The 17,337-nt window shown below is 40.9% G+C and overlaps 1 protein-coding gene across 5 annotated transcripts in view; it reads left to right on the top strand.

Moving 5' to 3' along the window:
• The window catches only part of LOC134809241 (uncharacterized), a 227,986-nt gene that overhangs the window by 23,762 nt on the left and 186,887 nt on the right, over positions 1-17,337 (top strand). For all 5 annotated transcript variants that reach the window (XR_010154472.1, XR_010154474.1, XR_010154473.1 and 2 more), the window contains exon 1: positions 1-14,445. This exon is cut by the window's left edge and continues 23,762 nt beyond it. The gene's annotated coding sequence lies outside the window, so the exon portion shown is untranslated. The remainder of the gene's footprint in view (positions 14,446-17,337) is intronic.

Raw genomic sequence — 17,337 nt, forward strand, 5'->3', positions numbered from 1 at the left:
GCAAACGTCTTGAACTTCCTGAGGCTGCACCTCAGTGGGGAGGCTAGTTGGAGTTTCTCCAGGGACCCCTTCCCACCTGGCTGTCTCATCATCAGGTGACCCCTCTTCTCATCCCAAAGCACTGAGCTTTTGTCTATAAATTACAAATTTTATCAGGAATTCCAGCAACATATTGAAACTAAAAATAAAAACAAACCACTGGGGGTATTTTTAAAACTTCAAATCAAGTAATCTATTTATACCAAAAATGTCATCATCATTATAATACTCATTTGTTTGTTATAGTTATTATTTTATCTACTGCATGATAACCTTAAAAAGTAGTTGTGATCACTCCCATTTTCAGATGAGGAAACTGGGGTTTGAAGAAGCACAATCCTTTTTGAAAATCCCCCCCAGCTCTTGTGTCTCCAAAGCCTGGCCTTCCTCACTATCTTACAGTCTGCCTTCTGACAGTTTCTGTAATCTGCAAGGCTCACCATGTAGCTGGTGCCACAGTGGCATTTTCAGAGGGGTGCTGCTTCCTGCAGAATGCACTTGACGTCGGGTAGCACAGCAGGGTGCGGTAATGGTGACAAGAATCAGCTGCAGTGTGGTTTCGATGTTTTCCAACAAACATTCCTCCAAGTGTGGGAGCAGGGAGCACAGGCCATGCCACCATCTCCAGTGGGTACAGTTCTACTTGGTAATTAGACAAAAGATTTGGGCAGACACGGTTTTGCATCTGCACCCCATAATGAATGTGGGGGCAGTTCTGAATTCAGGGACAGGAGGAAACCATAATATATTCATTCATTGTAATTACTTGGGGGTAGTTCTTGCAGGTAGTTCTTTTGCTAACCCCCACGGTACAGGCTGGGTCCGAGGCAAGCTTCCTGGGCCTGTGGGTAGAGTTCTAGTTCGGTTTCAGGAGCAAAATCACTCTGGGTAACTCCTATCTTTATGCCGGTGGCTCCTTCCAGTTCCCAGTCTGGCCTGCTCTTCTTGTGTGGACCCAGAACCCCAGCTCAGCTGGTTAAACTTATATTTGACTTTGCTGGGCCTTGGACTGTTTATGAGACTTTAGCTATGGCTCACTGATCTGTGTTATCCCTTTATTTCTGGGCTTTCTGTTTGGTTTTGAGCTCAGTTAGGTAATAGAATTCCTTTTTTTTTTTTTTTTTTTTTTTTTTTTTTTTAGACAAGGTCTTGCTCTGTTGCTTAGGGTGGAGTGCAGTGGCACAATCATGGCTTACTGCAGCCTTGACCTCCTGGACTCAGGTGATCCTTCCACCTCAGCCTCCTGAGTAGCTGGGACTACAGACACCGGCTACCATGCCTGACTAATTTGTTTTTATTTTTTGGTAGAGACGAGTTCTCACTATATTGCCCAGGCTGGTCTCAAACTCCTGGACTCAGGTGATCCTCTGCCTCCTGAAGTGCTGGGATTACAGTCATGAGCCATCGCACCTGGCCTGTAACACAATTCTTGTGTTTCATTCTCTTTCTCTGGTGGCTGGATTTTGGGAATTTCACCAGATTATGCCCAAGTGGGATTCTCTTTTTTGCTTTTCAAATTATTATTATTATACTTGCTTGGTACTTATAGTTTACATTCTGGTCCCCAAATTGGTTTTTATTCAATTAAGGAGCATTTTCTTCTATTTGTTTGTTAAGTTTGTTTCTTCATATCTTTCCCTGCCTTTTTTTCAGGAATGCCTGATATTCAATACTCAATAGTCAATATTCTCACAGTAGCTGATATTCTCGAAGCTGTATTCCTGTCTCTTATATTTTTATTTATGATTTTCACTTCACTGAATTTTTGCTCCATATTCTGAGACAGTTTCTCTCTGATCATTCAGATCAGATTGTTTATGGGTACCATCAGGAGATGGGTTAAGGCTGAGGGATGGATGGAACTCTGCATTTTTCATGCTCATTGTTCAGGGATGGTTTACATCTGGATGGCAACAGGATCCCAAATCCCTTGTTGGGGATGCTACTTTGGTAAGGGTGCAGCTTCATACTCTGAGTCTGACCCCAGATGGCATTTCCAATCTGATGGATCCCAGGATGAATTTAGCTTCTAGAGGCAGTAGCAGTACGGACAGTTTTGAAGTTGAGTTTATCCTTTGACCCTCTTGGTTATTTGTTGGACTCAGTTCTCTCTGCTGCTTAAAGGACCCCCATTTGCTCATCACCCTGCAGCCTGTTCTGGTTATTGTCACTGTTTGTCTCTGGGTCAACTTCTTCACAAGCCTGTGAGTTCCATCCACCTTTGCACCTGTTTTAGTCCACTCAGGCTGCCATAACAGGATACCACACACAGACTGGGGGGCTTAAACAACAGACATTTATTTTCTCACAGTCCTGGGCACTGACAGTCCAGATCAAGGTGTTGGCAGGTTTGGTTTCTCCTGAGGCCTCTCTCCCTGGCTTGCAGATGGCTGCTTTCTTATTTATTTATTTATTTATTTATTTATTTATTTATCTTTGAGACGGAGTCCATTATGTCTCCAGGCTGGAGTGCAGTGTGCAGTGGTGTGATCTTGGCTCACTGCTAACTCCACCTCCTGGGTTCAAGTGATTCCCCTGCCTCAGCCTCCCGAGTAGCTGGGACTATAGGTGTGCGCCACCATGCCCAGCTAATTTTTTTTTTTTTTTTGAGACAGAGTCTTGCTCTGTTGCCCAGGCTAGAGTGCAATGGTGCAATCTCAGCTCACTGCCAGCTCTGCCTCCCGGGTTCATGCCATTCTCCTGCCTCAGCCTCCCGGGTAGCTAGGACCACAGGTGCCTGCCACCACGCCCAGGTAATTTTTTTGTATTTTTAGTAGAGACGGGGTTTCACCGTGTTAGCCAGGATGGTCTTGATCTCCTGACCTCGTGATCTGCCCGCCTCAGCCTCCCAAAGTGCTGGGATTACAGGCATGAGCCACTGTGCCCGGCCTAATTTTTTCTGTATTTTAGTAGAGACGGGGTTTCGCCATGTTGGCCAGGATGGTCTTGATCTCCTGACCTCATGATGTGCCTGCCTCAGCCTCCCAAAGTACTGTAATAACAGACGTGAGCCACCACACCCGGCCATGTCTTCTTGCTGTGTCCTCATGTGGTCTTTCCTCTGAGTGCTGTACTCCCGATGTCTCTTTCTGCTGTGTCCAAGTTTCCTCTTCTTCTTCTTCTTTTTTTTTTTTTTGATACAGAGTGTTGCTCTGTTGCCCAGGCTGGAGTGCAGTGGTATAATCTGCAACCTCCACCTCCCGGGTTCAAGCGATTCCCCTGCCTCAGCCTCCCGAGTAACTGGGACTACAGGTGCATGCCACCACGCCTGGTTAATTTTTTTGTATTTTTTGTAGAGGTGAGGTTTCACTGTGTTGACCAGGCTGGTCTCAAACTCCTGACTTCAAGTGGTCCACCCACTTCGGCCTCTGAAAGTGCTGGGACTACAGGTGTGAACCAGTGTGCCCAGCCAAGTTTCTTCTTATAAAACACCAATCAGATTGGATTAGGGCCCACCATAACGACCTCATTTAACCATAATTGCCTTTTTAGAGACATTGTCCCCAAATATAGTCACATTCTTAGGTACCAGGGGTAAGGGCTTCAACATAATGAATTTTGGGGAGACACAATTCAGTCTATAACACACTCCTAGAGCTTAGTGTAGGCTTGGCTTATAGTAGGTGCCCAGTAAATGTTGAGGGCCTGATTGACGCTTTCCCAAATGTATTCTCTTTCCCCATTTTGATTTTCAAGCAAATTGTGATGCCTAGGATGGCATCACATTTTTTCTTTGTCTTTTATTTATTTTTACACAGGGTCTCACTCTGTTGCCCAGGCTGTAGTGCAGTGATATAATCTCAGCTCGCTGCAACCTCTGTCTCTCAGGCTCAAGCGATTCTCCCACCTTGGCTTCCTGAGTAGCTGAGACTACAAGAGCACACCCTCCACACCCAGCTAATTTTTAAACTTTTTGTAGAAACAGGATTTCAATATGTTGCCCGTCCTGGTCTTGAACACCTGGGCTCGAGATATCCATCTACCTTGGCCTCCCAAAATGTTGAGATTACAGGCGTGAGCCACTGTGCCCAGCCCAAATTTTTTCTTATGCTAAATTAAGAACTATTACTATCTCTTATTGCCTATTTTCAGTTTATCCTTAGCCAGTCATTTTTTGCAAGCAATTCTATAGTGTGTGGATACATGGTCTTTAGTTTTTCTTCTATTTCATGGTGAAGAGATGAGCTCTATGCCTGTGGTCAGTTTCAGCTGATAGTCTCTGTGGCAAGGCCACTGAATTTTTCACAACAGGCCTGTGTGTGTTTCTCTATGGGGATTTGAATTGTATTATAGCATGCTGGATTTACCTTCTTGGGAATTTAGTTTCTTTTTTATTTCTAAACATGTTTTCTCCATTTCATTGTATTTATTCTTGTGCTCTGCCTTAAGCTCTGACAAATTTGAATTTTTCAAAAGCACAGAGAAATGCTTTATGTCAGTTATTTGCAGGTGTTCTTCTAGTTTATAATAATAACAAAAAGATGGAATTAAACATCTTTTCCTTTGGCTATTCCATTCTTTTGCATTCTTCATTTTTGTATTTTGCTTTGTCTCCTCATTGAATTTTTGATCTCTGAAATAGCAATTTAAAATAACTATCCAATGGTGTATGTACCCACAACAGTTTCTTGCCAAGCATGCAAAATGAATGGATTCCTTATTCACATGTTAAATGCCTACATAGCAGAGTCTATGTATAGCACTGAGACGGAAGTCTGGAATTGGGTCCTATGAGGGATATCATCAAGATGACAGCTTCCAGTGCATTTAGAATTTCATTGAATGTAATAGTTCACCAATGCTATCTAATAAAACAATGTGATTCTCTTCTTTACATGGCCTCAAGAGCCCATAGAAATTCACGTTCTGGCTATTCTGAACTTCTTGCAATGACCCACACTTTCTTTTTTCTTTTTTTTGTTTTTGAGATGGAGTCTCACTCTCTCGCCCAGGCTAGAGTACAGTGGTTTGATCTGGGCTCACTGCAACCTCTGCCTCCTGGGTTCAAGCGATTCTTGTACCTCAGCCTCCCAAGTAGCTGGGATTACAGGCACATACCATCATGCCCAGCTAATTTTTTTTTATTTTTAGTAGGAACGGGGTTTCACCATGTTGGCCAGGCTGGTCTTGAACTCCTGACCTCAGGTGTTCCACCCGCTTCAACCTCCCAAAGTGCTCGGATTACAGGGGTGAGCCACCGTGCCCAGACCATGACTCACATTTTCTATGCTCTGGTTGTTTTCTGGCTTGTAAACATGGCTTTTGCCTGCTGAGAACACTTTTCCTCCCCTGCTCACTGGGAAGCCTTCCTGAACCCAAACTAGCCTAGGTCCTCTTCAAGCTCTCTTCAGGAGCTTCCAAAAATCCTTGCTCCTTCTCCTGAGCATGTACTTGTTTGCAAGTGATTGTTGATATGTCTCTTCCTTACTTTTGGCTAAGGGTTCTTTCTGTGCCATGGACCATCCTAGGCAGCTGATGAAGTCTATGGATCTTTTGCCAGAGTTATGTTTTAAATGCATAAAATAAAACACACTGGGTTCTAGTTCAGGGCAAGTTGGAGTAAGCACACTCCACCCTGACTCCCGGTGAATGTTGCTATAAAACCCATACAAGAATGTATGGAATAGCTACTTAAAGACTCTGAAAAGCAAAGGGTAGCCAGCAAATTGGTAAAGAAGACAGAACTCAAGTACCGCTGAACTGGTGGTGAGTTACCATTTTTCCCCCCTCCAGAATCACCTGGTCTGGATTCAGTGCAGTCTGAAAACCCGGAAGTGGGCACTGGTGCAGACAGAGAGCCCCAGAGGAGCCCCCTAGTCTGGCTTGAAGGAGCAGAAAGGAAGTCTCCTAATACTTAGAAGGAGTGAAGAAACCCCCCGTTTTGTTTTGCTTTTTCTTTTCTTCATTCTCTGGTGTCCCAGCGCCCAGGCACTCCTGTGGTAGTAGGGGCACAAGAGCTCACAGGAGCCCAAAACTCTGAGGCAGGAGAATCTTTCCTGAATCAGAGGAGCTGCTGTCCCAAGAGAGTGAAGAAAATCCCTAATGCTTTTTTTTCCCACTCTGTTATCCTACTGCTTTTCCCTGGACACAGATACAGTTGTGGGAAGTATATAGCAGAACAGGCTAAGTAAAGCCCCGGCTTTCTGGCCAGATGACCAAAAAATTGAGCTCCTGGGAACAGGAAAGTACTAGGAAGTGGGAAGAGCTGGGAAAAGCAACGCTATAAAGTTGTTTATGAACTTCTAGACTTACCCCTGGGATATACACGAATAGAACTTACCCTAAATAACATAGACAGACTAAGAGAACTGAACTACAAAATAAACCATTGCCCAGGTCTCAGACTGGTCACTGGATAGTGTACATATACAAAGGGATAGATCTGAAGTATTGGAAAACAGAACTGATATTGGAACCATAATCCATAGAAGACCAATGGGACTTGTGACCTGAACTCAGCCAGATCGATTTCCTACTTTAAAAACAAGCAAAACAAAACAATATTCTCTATAGGATTTAGATAAGATCTAGAGTCTTATAATCATCAAAATATCCAGGATACAATCAATAATTACTCAACACATATGAAGACTTGGTAAAATTTCAACTAGTATGGAAAACGACAATCAACACGCCAATGCTGAGATGACACAGAATTTAAAGCAGCTATTATAAAATACTTGAACATATAAGGGCAGACATTCTTGAAATAAATAAAAAAAAGTCTTAGAAAAGAGATAGAAGATATAAAGCAGAACCAAAAGGGAATTTCAGAAATGAAAAATACTATAACTGAAATAAAAATCTCACTGGATGGACTCATTGGCAGAATGAAGACAACAAAGAAGAGTGAGTGAATTTCGATATAGATCAATAGAAATTATGAAACCTGAACAATATGGAGAAAACAGATAGAAAAATAAGAGAACCAAGCTTTATGAACCCGCCTGGAAATACCAAAAGTCTAACACTGTTGTAATAGCATTCGTAGAAAGAAATGAGAAAATATGTGGTACCTTAAAAAAATTCAAAGAAATAATGGCTGAGGCCAGGCATGGTGGTTCACACCTGTAATCCCAGCACTTTGGGAAGCTGAGGTGGGTGGATCACCTGAGGTCAGGAGTTCAAGACCAGCCTGGCCAACATGGCAAAACCCCATCTCTACTAAAAAATACAAAAATTAGCCAGCCATCATGGCGGGCACCTGTAATCCCAGCTACTCAGGACACTGAGGCAGGGAGAATTGCTTGGATCTGGGAGGCAGTGGTTACAGTGGGCAAAGATCGCGCCATTACACTCCAGCCTGGGCAACACAGTGAGACTCCATCTCAACAACAACAACAACAACAACAACAACAACAACAACAACACGGCTGAAAGTTTCTCAAATTTGGAGAAAAACAGAAACTTACAGAGTCAAGAATCCCAGGAAATCTCAAATAGAATAAACCCAAAGAAATCCATGCCCAAACACATTCTTATTAACTGCTGCAAACTAAAGAAAACATATTTCCAGTAGCCAGAGAAAAACAGCACATTACTTATAGGGCAACATAATTCAAATAGCAACAGATTTTACAGAAGGAAATAGAACATGTTTTAAGTGCTAGAAGAAAAGAACTGTCAAACTACAATTCTATATTCAGTAAAAATATCCTTCAGGAATGAAGATAAAATAAAGACATTCCCAGGTGGAGAAAAATGAAGACTTCGTTGTCACCAGCACTATTGTTACAGGAAGTTCTTCAGGCAGATGGGAAATGACACCAGAAGAAGATATGAAGAGCAACAAAAATGACAGATACCTGGGCAAACATAATAGACTGTTCTTCTTCTCTTGAGTTCTTTAAAATATATTTGATGGTAGAAAGCAAAAATTATAACATCGTCTAGTGGGGTTTTCAATGTATGTTGATATAACAAATAAGACAACCACAACATAAAGGAGGATGGGTAAAGAAACCCATATATGGTGGTAATATATCACTTGAAGTGGTAAAATATACACTGACTGTAAAAAGTTAAGAATATATATTTTAATCCCTAGAGCAACTACTTAGAAATTACACAAAGGGATAGTCAACAAAAATGCAATAGGTAAAATAGATAACTAACAAATGTTTAACCAAAAAGAAAGCAAACAAAGGGAAAACATAGAAACTGAAAATACACAGACAAACAGTAAACAAACAATAAAATGATAGGCTTAAATAAAAACATCAGTAATTACATTAAATGTAAATGGATCAAACATACTAATTAAAAGATAGATTTTTAGAATGGATTTCAAAAAATGACTCAATTATATACTGTCTATAAGTATATAATTAATACAAGTGTGTCAGTTGTACTCACTTCAAGTATAATGACATAAGTGGGCTAAAAGTAAAGCAATATATATTCAAAAGATGTATATTATTAATGAGAATGAAGGTAGAGTATCTATAGTAATATCAGACAAAGTGGACTTCAGAGCAAAGAAAATTACCAGGGATAAAAAGGGGCAATACCTAATACATTTCATCAAGAGAACACAACAATCCTAAATCTGTATGTATCAAACAGCAAAGCTTGAAAGTACATGAAGGAAAAACTCACAGAACTGAGATAAGAAATACACAAATTCATAATTATAGTTGGAAACTTCAACATTCCTCTCTCAGTGATCAATAGAACTTAGTAAACAGAAAGTCAGCAAGTGTATAGTATAGAAAATGGAACTAAATGATAAACAATTGTTTCTAACTGACATAGAATACTCCACTCAGTAACAGCAGAATACACATTTTTCTCAATTTCACATGGAACTTTCACCAAGATAGACCATATCTGGGGATATAAAACAAATTTGTCACACATTTAAAGAATTGAAATCATACAAAGTATGAAAAACAGAATGAGAAGAAAATTTACAAACCCTTAGAAATTAAACAACACACTTGTACATAATCTGTAGGTCAAAGAGGAAGTCTCAGGGAAGTTAGAAAATATTTTGAACTGAATGAATATAAAAATATATCAAAATTTGTGGGATGCAGTTAAAGCAGTGGTTAGATGGAAATTTCATCATTACGATGAATTTGTATTAGAAAAGAGAAGAGTATCAAACCAGTAATCTAAGCTGCTTCCACAAGAAATTAGAAAAAGAAGAGCAAAATAAACTCAAAATAAGCAAAAGAAAGGAAGTAATAAAAATAAGTACATAAATTTAAAAAATGAAAACAATTTCAAAAACAATACAGAAAAATAATGAGGAGTTCAATAAACCTCTGGTGAGACTGGCAGAGGGAAAGACAGAACATGAATTACTGATATCAGGAATGAAAAAAGGGTTATCACTACACACCCTGCTCATAAATTTGACCATTTAGATAAAACGGATGAATTCTGCAAAAGACACAAATTACCAAAATTCACCCAAGATGACATGTAGATAACTTGAATAGCACTATTAGTATTTTAAAAATTGAGCTTGTATTTTAAAACCTTCTATAAAAGGATTCTTCAGGCCAAGATTCTAGCACACACCATATAGCATATGCTACCAAATATTTAAATAAGAAATATGATAAATTCTACCAAATATTTTCTAGACATAAAATGAACTGTACACAATCTCTTCCAGAAAATAGAAGAGGAGGGAGCACTTCTCAACTCATTTTATAAGGCCAACATTACCCTGGTACTGGAACCAGACAGATGGTACAAAAAGTACAAAACACTATCCCTCATGAACATATATGCAAAAATTCTCAACAAAATATTAGCAAATATCCATTAATACATAAGTATACAAAGAGATAGTCAATAATATTGACTATTAGGGAAATGCCAGCTAAAACTCTGATGAGATATAACCTATGGAATGAGACACACCTATTGAATGGCAAAAATAAAAAATACTGACAATACTAAGTGCTCACAATAATGCAAAGCAACTGGATCTCTCATACACTGCCAATGGGAATGCAAAATTGCACAGCTACTCTAGGATCGTCCTGCTTCAGCCTTCTGAGTAGCTAGGACTACAGGTGGGCACCACCATGCTTGGCTAATTTTTAGTATTTTTTGGAGAGACAGGGTCCAGGTTGCCTGGGCTGGTCTTGAACTCCTGGCCTCAAGCTGTCCTCCTGCCTCAGTCTTCCAAAGTGCTGGGATTACAGGTGTGAGCTATTGTGGCTGGCCCTACTTTGCAGTTTCTTATAAAGCTACACACACAATTGACATATGACTCAGCAATCCCAAGTGAACTGAAAACTTGTATTCACACAAAGACCTATGCATGAATGTTTATAGCAGCTGTATTCATTATCACTAATAAGAGAAAACAACCCAATGTCTTTCAGTGGGTCAATGGGTAAATAAACTGTGGTGCGTTTCTACAATGGAATACTACTCAATTTAGCAATAAAAAGGAATGAACTATTGACACACCCAACAACTTGGATGAATCTCAAAGGTATTATGCTGAGTAAAAGGAGCCAGTCTCAAAAGTTCTACATACTGAATGATATACTTTATTCTCAAAAAGGTGAAACACGTGACAGAGAAGAAATCAATGATTTCTCGGAGTGAGAGTTTAGTGAAGACAATGCTGTAATTTCTTCCCATCTAAATTCCTTAGACCTCAGCATTCTAATTATGAACCACTTGGAGGGAGGGTCTATGTGCCCCAAGTAAAAAGCCTGCTCTATGCTATATGCTGTGTAGGAATTGTATCTTTTTTGTTCATTCTTCTATGTCCCATGCCTAGCAGAGTAAACTGGCATAGAGTGGGCACTCAGTTATTCGGTGAACAAAAAAATAAATGAATGGACAAACTATGAAATGGTTTCAACATCCAACAATGCATTGAGAGCCTCTAAAAACTTTAAGAAAAATGGACACATTTTGTTTAACCCAACACGTGATCATTGTTGATAATTGTGGGCTGCACTCTCTCTAATGACTCTCCTAACTGTACGCTTCTGTTTGGGCTACTGACCAGGTTTTGTCTTGTGTGAGTCTACCTGCACCATTTCTGAGCATTTCTCCTGCTTCTGTCCTGTAGAAGCAAAAGAATTAGATACACGAATCCCTCCTCCAGAATTATGCAGCTACTGTCAACCAAAGATGGTGGATAACTGCCAATGACGTACACGTTGGAATTAGTGTTTGAGATTTATCAGACACTAACATATGACAGGACTTGGTGGGCGGTGCTGAGATAATAATGACGCCTTGCAAATGGGCATCACTCAGCATTGCAGGGAGTCCAGGGTGAGGGGCAGGACTGGCCTAGCTCAACAGAGTACTTGGCATGAGGGGGCAACATGGGAAATGTATAGGGACTCGAAAACTATAGTTGGTATTAGAGCCAGAGGCCCTTTGTCTCATCCCTCACCAGGAGTAGGGGCCCTTAGAGTACTCAGTCACCAGAAAGTTCTGGGAAAGTTGTAGAGACCGAATGAGTTGCTACACTGCTGACCCTGCCATGTGCCAGCAATCTCCTTGATGGTCTCTGTGCAGTCTGTTTCACAGACCTGAATAAAAGATTGAGAAAGCCTATAATATCTTATTTCATCAAGTCCGGTCTACAGTGGCTTGATGGTAAGACCAGCCATTATTTTATATACCAATAGGAGAGGAAAAACACTGCCAACACACTGTGACAGATGCCTTTAATGACAGTCCTGAATGACATATGAATCAATGACATCAGATTCCTTTTAAGTTAATCTTCGTCTCTTCTAGAGATTTGGCAATGAAACAAGTAACTCGGCAATAGAAAGTAACACAGCTTGTCCAACTGGTGGGTATCTTCCTTTGCGAGGTTTCTGGTGCACTTGATTGTTTCTTTGCAAGAAAATATGGACTCCTGATCATTCTTTCTGTGATAAATGTCGTTCACTAATACCACCTTTGCATCCTACTGCTTGGTTTCTGTACCTTTCTGACTACAAAATAGCTTGTTATTTCAGTGCTGAATCGTAGTGAAATTTCTTTGCGGAGATTCCTACACAGCAGTTAAACTCTGAGGTTAAGCTAACAAATGCACAGATCTCAATCAAAGTGATAACAATGTGAACAGCTACAGCTGGGTGGATGCACATGGCCGATGGCTTTTGAAAGATACTACTGATTAAGATGTATCTGGATCTCAGCAGTGTTAGCCTGTGAAAAACTGTGCCTCTTAAAATCTGTGGAATACAGTAATTCTGTCCAATTCAGTAATTTGGGAGGGAGAGTTCTTCTGCACTTATGACACGTTTCTTGAACATCCTTTGTCTGCTGGGGTATGTTCTAGGGCTTCAATGGGAAACAGGCTGACTCCCCTGCCCACATGGAGCTCACACTGAGTAAGGAGAACAGACAATAAGGGAATAAACAGAACAATGTTCATGTTATTTTAAGCGCAAGGAAGGAAATAAACAGGAGCCTCACAGTGGGACAGGTACAGGATGTACATGAGCATTTGTGATGAGCCTTCTGATTTCCAACTAAGTCAACACTTGGATTTTTGTCTCTAAGAGTCACTGGCAGCCTGCAGGGCGATCACCTGTCCCTAGGTTTGCCCAGAACTGAGGGGTTTCACGGGATATGAGCCTTGAAGTCCTATAATGGGCAGACCCAAGCATACTAGTACAGTTCGTCCCCCTATGGGGATTCTAACTCAAGTTTCCTTGTAGTTTAATATTTTTATTACTATTTCCATGTCTAATGAAGTTTGATACTTTATCATCCACTGTGGCTTTTATTATCTTTCACTCCCATCTCTCTTATTTTCATAAAAAGAGATTAATTCTACAGTACAACTAAAGTCTTATAATTCTTAAATGCAGTCACTCAACACCACCAGTTAAACACCTACTTAAAGTCCTTCGGGGCCTCAATGATAGGTCAGGGTAGCTATCAGGGGTAAGAAGTGTCTATCGACAGCTAGAAGATCAGGTAGTGGCACAACCAAGCGTCCACCAAAGGCTCCAGCTGGGAGAAGGTGGGTGGTTGCTAAGCAGGGATGAGGGCAGGGCGAGCTGCTTTGTTTTTCTAATTTTATTTTGTTTTGGATGAACAATTCCAACCAAAGGCTTTGAAGAAGAGCAATTTTCTTTGCCTTTGAAATGAGTTAAAGGCAAAACAACTCCATCCTTTCATGTTAGGAATCATTTTGGTAAAGTAGTGCAGCTTTCTGTTTTTTTTTTTTTTAACTAAAAGACAAGCTGAACTCTGGATTGCAAATGCTTTCATGGCTATTAGAAGTATAGTTTGTTTGTTTTTTCTCTTTAAAACAATGAAATGCAAATTCTTGGCTTTCTCTTCAAGCAAGGAGCGGCGAGGGGAAGCCACTCTGGAGGCTGGATGCAGATGTGTTGTTGTCAGTGACACTACAATACTTATTAGTTTTTGCAAAGTCCCAGTGAATTTCATGTTCGTTCCCTGCCTTTTTAGTCTCAAGGTTGATGTGTAACGATGCCTGTGCCCACTGTAATATTCCAAAACTACCATGTCCTTTCCATTCTTTCCCCCTGACCCCATTGTATTTCATTTTCTTTTTCTTTTTTTAAAATTTAATTTAACTGAATTTTAAGTTCAGGGATACATGTACAGGGCGTGCAGATTTGTTACATAAGTAAACGTGTGTCATGGTGGTTTATTGCACCTATCAACCCATCACCTAAGTATTAAGCCCCACATGCATTAGCTATTTATCCTAATGCTCTCCCTCCCCACCGCCCGCTGTGTTTCATTTTCCTCTCATATCTCGTGACCACATAATTCCTTCTTTAATGACAAATTGTATTGAATGAGGTGGCCAGTCTTAGAAGTGCTGTAATCTGAAAGAAAAAAATGAAACTTTCCACTTGATCACTCTGGTATATTATTATTTTTAAAAAGATGGAAGTTGTCATATGAAAATGGAGGCATTAATTCCTTAACCTATTCCAAAACTTTAGCTCATATTGGCCAAGAAAACAGAATGCGAATGGGAAGCCGTGTTTCTGCTTGAGGCAGTAGGAAGCAGAAGGAGACCAAAAAGTCGTCTTAATGTTAAGCAAAACTTTGAATCAGCATTTAAATTAGATATGCTTTAACGGCTGATGTTATTTGAAAGCTGAATAGCCGATGTCAAAAATAGATTTCCCTTTCTTTCCAAAGTGCAGACGGGGTCCAGAAAGGGGCAGAAATAACCACATGCCTTTCTTGGACTCATGACTCTTACCACCCAAAGGGTTTTCTTGTGTAGCAACCAACAATTCCTTGGATGGAAACACTGGATAGGCTAGTCATTATTTTGAGATTGAAGGGACTGCAGATTCTTGGCAGACCTCTGTTGTTTTTCTAGAGTTGTAGGCAAGTAGTTGGACAAAAAGCAAGAAGCTGATCGATGTTGCTGGCTTTGGATTCTTTGTGAACAAATGAGACAAGGTGAGTAGCTGCCCTGCTCAACTCCCTCTTCGTTTTGGTGTGGGGCGGGTGGGGGTGGGGAGGGAAAGGTTCTGATGACTGCAATCCTGGTGTCGGATCTTGGTCTGTTGGAAAACAACGGGCTCGCCGGCCCCTGTAGGAAGACCTAGGCAATGTCTGCATGCTGCCCGTGCAGCCCATGGAGGGGTTAGAAATAGTAGGATTGCTTGTAGAGAGAGAACAATCACTCAATTGTCAGATTTTTTTTTTTCACTTTTCATCCACACGCTGGGTGGCTTTGTAGCACAGTCGGAGATACTGTGTTGAGGAGCCTTTGCTCATGGCAATGTTTCCTCTGTTCACTTTCTGCTGCTTCTGCATTGGAAAATTCCGTCCTTTAACACTGGGATTATTTGTCACCGTTGCTGAAATCATAGACAGAGTCCACTTAATTTGGTGCGAGCATGAGAAATAGCCAGAGAATGGGAGAAGCATAGCATTCCCTTGTATAAAGAGAGGATTGAATAAGGTCAGTGAACCAGAGACAGCAGGTCACAAACCCTCAGAGGGTCATGAAAATGTTCCCTGGTTTCCTGCCTTTAGGAGCAAAACGGATGCCTGTTTAAATTTTTTTAAAAAGTATTGAAGATTAGCCATGATAGTTGTTTGAGCTGGGTGAGATATTTGAGGGCTCATTATACTAGTTTCTGTACTTTTGCACATTTTTGAAAATTTCAAATGATAAAACATTTTTTACGAAATATTTAAATACCTCCCTGCTTCATCTCACAACGATTCCAGAGCCCCTGAGTGGATCCCATGTACGCATGCGTGGCAGTAGGGGCTGCTCAACTGAGCATGCTCGTGATTTGGCCTCAGTCAATTTCACTGTGTGCTGAGCCCCCAACGATGCTAACCCCTGTGTGGTTTCAAATGGCCTTTATTCTTAGCCATATGTTCTTTGGCCCATATCCTGAATGGATCATTTGTTAAAGGCTAGAAACATTAGCAACACAGATGTTGAAATTCATGTTAATAATTCAGTAAATTGCCTCATGATAATCTTCACTTTATCTGAAGATGGCTTTGTCTCGTCAAAGTCTGCCCCTGGACCTCAGAAACCCAGTGTTACAGAAAGAAAAGACAGGGACAGTTATGTCTAATTTTGGTTTTCATTTATAGAGAACAAATGGTTGTAAAGAAGTGATCACAAATAGCAGCTAGCTGATATTTTAAGCACAAAATATAAGAATTTCAGACATGAGGTCATGAAAGCAATTTTTGATGCCCCGATTCCTGGTTAATTTCAATTTTTATTTTAATCTGAGCACCCAACAGCTGACACAAAATAACTCTTTTATTGACTTCCTCCTTGTATCTGGTGGCCCTGAAATGGTTATCATAAAATTTATTGTGTAGTCACTGTTTCCTAGCTCTTGTGGACACAGAAATGGTAGAAGTTTCTAGAAATGAGGCATGTAGGTACATTGGAAGGTTTATGGGTTTTAGCCACACACTCTTGAAACTTGGTGTTAATCTTCACATTTGATTAAAATTTTAAATATATTGATATTAAAGATTGTAGCTAACATGAAATTTATGTTGATGAAATAGAAAATATTTTGACTATCAGTTTCTACTTTTGCATACACACTATAGTAGATATCTTCTGTGTGTATCTCTCACCTTCTGACCCATCTTCCACACCAGCCATTGCTGGAGCAGCCAGCTTTGCGCAGGTGTAACCAGAAGGTGCCTTGTTTCAGCAGCACTGCGTCTCTCCATTTCTGCCCTGGGCCTCTCTGACACAGTGTCCTGGTATTGAGGCTTGTGCAACCTGGAAGTGTAAGGGAGTCAACACTCTATGAGGAAATTCTTGGCCAAAAGGGGGTGGGAGTCTATAAATTAGTACTCCCTTTTTTCTTCCCCTAGGCTGCAAATTCAGAGGATCCTCCCAGAAGATAAGATGGATCAGGTCACCACCTTCTTCCCTGCTTCACACCCTCAGGCCCCGACTCTCGTCTGCTGAGATCACTCTCCAAACCAATCTTCCCTTACAAAGCCCTTGTTGCAGGCTATGCTTTCTGAGGGGAACCCAGGCCAAGACACTAAAATGACACACCAACATGAAGACATGAACACAATTGCAAAGGGATTGGTTGGATTGCATATCTCTGTGAATGGGACTCAAGAGAAGTTTGGGAAATGCTGGACCAGATGACCCTTGCAATCATGGTGCACAGAATTAAAACCGTCAAGGTCCCCATCCATCTCTGAGATGGATGAGAATCTGAGTCTTCCACAAGATGCCCAAGACTTGTTAAACCCGTGGAATGTCTTTGGGTATGTGTGACATCAACAAGAAGCAGCAGACAAAACAAAATATTTTCACAAACATTCAGAAATCCTTAAATCTTGTGAGTTGTCATACCATTTGTAGATATAATTATAAAATGGCACATGATGCTGACCTATTCCAAGGCAATTGTTCATCTCATGCTAGGGTGTAATCTCTGCCTACAGATTAAGGCAGAAGAGACCAAGGAGGGCTGTTTACTCCGTCATGATCCATCCCAGGGGAGGGTGGGTTTTGGACCAGTTAGGTTATGTGGCTGGCTGCTGAGGATTCTGAACATCTAGTTACCTCCCTGTACCTCTGTCCCATATACTCTAGGCCAGTGGCTCTTCCCTGGATTGGGCCATCTTTTTCTGAAGGCAAATTTTCCACTAGGAGGAAGGTTAGAAATGCCAGTTCTTGAGTTGCACCCCAGATCTTTGGCAGTCTGTTGCGATAGATCTTCCAGGCGACTCTGATGCTGGCTGAAGTTTGAGAACCATTGCCCTTGGCCTGTTCCTGCTCATCCTGGCTTGCAGGCTTTGGAGGCCTTCGCTGTTGATTGATTTACACTCCTG

This window comes from Pan troglodytes, chromosome 22 (genome assembly GCF_028858775.2).
Source record: "Pan troglodytes isolate AG18354 chromosome 22, NHGRI_mPanTro3-v2.0_pri, whole genome shotgun sequence".
Taxonomy (NCBI): Eukaryota; Metazoa; Chordata; class Mammalia; order Primates; family Hominidae; genus Pan; species Pan troglodytes.